The sequence below is a fragment of the Alligator sinensis genome, unplaced genomic scaffold, assembly GCF_000455745.1.
Source record: "Alligator sinensis unplaced genomic scaffold, ASM45574v1 scaffold489_1, whole genome shotgun sequence".
Taxonomy (NCBI): Eukaryota; Metazoa; Chordata; order Crocodylia; family Alligatoridae; genus Alligator; species Alligator sinensis.
The window spans coordinates 1017868-1022395 of record NW_005841901.1 but is presented as its reverse complement, the minus strand read 5'-3'; positions in this window follow the sequence as shown (position 1 = coordinate 1022395).

The window sequence follows — 4528 nt, the reverse complement described above, 5'->3', positions numbered from 1 at the left end:
GACGGTCAACATGCTCATCGTGGGAACGCTTGGAGCCTGGGACCCCAGGAATGAGAGCGTCCTGCATGCCTTCCACGTCTTACACCACTACGTCAAGCTGATGCGCAGCCTCATGGTGTCTGACACCATCCGTTGGTCCTGCGACATCTATGTGGAACATATCACAGGCCACCCCCAGTACTCTGACCCCACCAGACAAACCGTCGCCGGACCAGACCCAGAGGGGACCGCCTGAAACCCCCCCGCCCCCGCCGCACCAGTTGGACCTTCACTTTGAGAGAATTCTTCAGCAACAGGCGACCCTGCTCCACCTGAAGAGGACCCCCATGATGAGACTCTATATGGACTCAGACACTTTTCTTCGAACCACTTCTTCCACCATTGTGGACCATTGTAACAGGTTTGTGTGTATCTATATTCTTTCTCTCTCAGCGTCATGAGACCCCTCCCTCCCCTTCCCCCACCTCCCTTCTCCCCCACCCCCAGGCTAAGTTGGCTAACATTGTATCTCCTGTAACCTAGTTGCGTTCCCCTCCTTACCCCCATCCCTCTAATGTTAGTCCCTCGCTCAGGCGATATGTATTTCCCTACTTGCTTTGTTATCTTTTTTGGATTCACAATCCTAAACATCTACTAATAAAAGTCAATCTGTACCTAGCCAAAGAGTTTCATAAGACATGTTTGTTTGACTGGTGCATTATTCACTCCTAATTCTTGAGGTCAGCATCAAGGAGGAATAGTCTGAGTTGCTGCTGAGTTGGCATCACATTATAGGCTAAGAAGTGGAAGGAGGTCAGCCAATAATAAATCTTGCAAACAGAATTGCTTATTTCAGATTGCAGTGTCCTCAGAGACTACTCTCCCCCTTTCTGCCCAGATAAACATTCACACCTTAGAAGCAATTGGTTTTTACTGTCTTCTGATAAGATGGAGGAACTAGATTTTAAACAGAAAACATTTGTTGTTGCTGTTAGGCTCTGACAGAACCGGAGAAAAATACATTGCTTGAATTTTGTAGGGATGTTGCATATGTTTGGAGGATTCTAAAATTTCAGAGAGAGGACAGGACCTTGCAATTATCAAGACCTTTTGGAGGATATCTTTTCTAATAGCCTTGCTAAACATAATGAAAGTTTATATTCTAAAGAAACAGTGGCCTTTGCTGGTTTGTTTTCCCTTTAAAACCAGATTTAAGAGAGCTCTACTTCTCAGAATACTTCAAGGGTTCTTGGTGGATATCTCTGGATGCTTAAGTTTCCAGGCTTCAAACTAATTCTGCTAAGCTTACAAGATTCTGTTAAATGTAAGATCTGTCCTTGTCAAAAAAAAGTGTTAAGATATTTAAATACTATTTTTAGTAGAAGCTTGTCAGTTTTAGAATCTCAAGAATCTTCCTGATGTTGTGTGAAGGGAGCCAATGCATGGGAAATTCAGTATGGGAAATATATATGTAACCCAGGGGGTATGCGGAAAAGTACCCCTTCTCCAATTGAAGGGATATCAGTGGGTGCAGGTATGCTGTGGGGGTGTGGCTGTCTATATGTAGGCCAGCTCACCTCCCTTCCCTACAGAGCAGACAGCAAGGACACACAGTGATATTTAACTATGTACAAGCTAAGTGATACACAATAATATAAAACTCATAACCATAAACATACATACAAATATAACTCTGTAAACATATACATATATTATTTACAGATATAGATTTACACTAACAATAACCCTTATTCACCATCATCTTAAGCAAAAGTGTAATCCTCTGTGGCCTCTCATTCAATGTGCAGCCTCTGCCCCTCAACAGACAAAAGAGCACTGAATAACAAAACACAGGTTAATCATCAATTCAACACAGGGACACCTGGTGGTGACAGAGCAATAATTAAACAGAACACAATAAGGTTATATCACATATGCAAAAATAACCAATATAATAGATTCAGACATAAACAGCTTACAATCCTCTCAAATAGCAACAATAAGGACGCAATATTACAAACAGAATCCCAATGGCATAAATGACCAGACTGCACTCAATGGCACAGCAGCTATGCCCAAAGAAGAAATGGTGAAGATCCCAAGTGAAGATCCCATTACCTAACAGAACATAATTGCCCCCTCCCAAATCACTCAACTAGGAGGAGTCCATAACCATGACACCACCCCTAAAAAACAGGGGCCCTAAACTCCTCTCTGTGCCCAGGGGCAAATCATCCTTACTCCTCGTGGGGTTTCCTCTTGATCCCCTGCAATGAGGAAGGCCCCTCCTTCCCTGTGGGAATCCCCTTTCTGGGTAACTCATGACTTCCAGCATCCTCCCTCGCAGGGGTGGTCTACCTGTCCAGTCACTGCTCGCAGCAGGAAGGTTGGAGCTACCTGGTGCAGCCACTGGGGCCTATTAGCCCTCTTTCAGCCCCATGCACTGCCCATGCAGCAAGGGGTGCCTCCCTCATGCAGGGTGGGGACCTGCGTTGCTGTGTACCATGACCGAGGTCCCTTCAGCTCTGTTCAGCTCTCAGTCCCGTGCACCTCCTTGCATACCAAAAGGGCCCTGCCTAGGGCAGGGATGGAGGCCCATGCTGCCTTATGCAACTGTGGTGACCCATCAGCTCTATAGCCCTGTGCACCAATCCATGCACTGATGGCCTACCTCCTGCCTCATGCAGGGTTGGAGACCCACACAGCCTCATGCAGTTGCCAGGGTCCCATCAGCTCTCCACCAGCCCTTGCACCACTCTGTGCACTGAAGGGGTTGGGCTCCTGCCTCAAGAAGGGTTGGAGACCTATGCTGCCTTGTGCAACTGCCGGGTTCCCATCCGCTCCCAGACCCTCCATGCACTGGTCTGTATACTGTTGTTCCTGCCTCTACCAATCCAGGCTGCTGGGGAGCCCACTGGCCAGCCTACCATATATATATTAATCTACACCCCCTTAGTGACCATCAGGATAAGTGCAGTGGAAGGTAAGACATAAGGTAATTGCCATAATATGCTTCTGAACTCTGAATATTGAATCGTTCATTTCTTACTCTGCTCGCTAAGGAAAATAAGAACTTTAAAATGCCTTAGATTACACATCATCTGGCTTGAATGTTACTATTCCCAATTTATAGAACAAAAGAAAATGTCCTCAGGCATTCTGAATTTGTGGTGACAGCCTCAACAACCAAAGCATTTTCCAGTTCTGTGTCTAAGGGAATGATGTCCATCTACAGTAATTATAGTTCTGGTGCCTGTCAGAGAGTGGTGATTTTGAGATGCATCAAGCCATATGTCTTTCAGACAATACCTCATAAACAGCTGATATTAGAACTACTAGAAACAGAATCACTGCATCTGGGAGCACCAATTATTGTGCTAGATATGAGTTCAAAGGGCATCTTGGAAGCAAGGATCCATTACTGAAGAGCGACATTGTTAATTACAATTATCTGCCAATTTCAGATTTGACCACTTGGGTAGATCTATCCAGATCTGTTTTTTTATTTATTGATTGATTTTAAAACTTACACCTTTTAGTTTTCCCATGTGCACTTCCCATTAGTCATGGCTCCAGCACAAAGAGATGAAAATGTTAAATTGAATAATCATACTTTATTTTATTTATTCCAAAGCATTTGACATGGAAAGTAGTTTTGTACAAAGAGGATGTGTCTACATGTGCCCCCCATGGCATAGTTGTTACTGTACCATTATTTAGTTACTGCATTACTGTGCCATCCCGGTGGCCCATTGTTATTTTTAGCAGATATGTCACCATAGCAAGGTTCTATAGCAAGGCTATAGCAAGGTTGCTATAGCAAGTTCTATAGCTAGGCTTATCACTATAGTGATGTAGCATCTCATGTAGATGTGCCCAGAGGGAAGTACATGCAGAATGCATTTAATCAGGTCCACCACTAGGGCATGATACCAAAGCAGACATCCTCTTTTTTCACCTCTCTGCAACACCTCATTATTATATCCTATCCATACCATTCAAAGTATTACCCATGAACATCCATGGTCAATTCAGTTCATTTTAATGAAATCCATTATTGCCATGGACATCTATAGAAATGTGCTCAAACGGTGAGAAAAGGAAACAGTCAGGACTATATTACACGTAGGTATAAATTGCCCAGATTAGACTAGTCTCTCTGGGAGATGGATTCTCTTTATAGTTTTCTATATCTTCAGTATGGGAATACAAATTTTCGTTGGCTTCATTTATTGCATTAACACAATTCTGTCAGGTTATATCCAACTTGGTGCTCCATTATACAGTGGTAATGTCCACTTTTATGTAAGGCACTTCAATTTAATTTCAGAGGGCATTCTTCTAAGTTTTGAATCCAGTGCCCCTTGAAGTTAAAAGAAAAAATTCCCAATGATTTAAGTAACTATTGGGTCAAGCCCTACTTTGTCTATTCATAGGGTGAAAATAAAATTAATGTTCCTGCTATCCAATTGTTTCATTGCAGAATAGGTGGCTTCCAAATCTGAATATTCAAGCATTCAGTAATCAAGAAATTCTAAGTTAAGTTTTC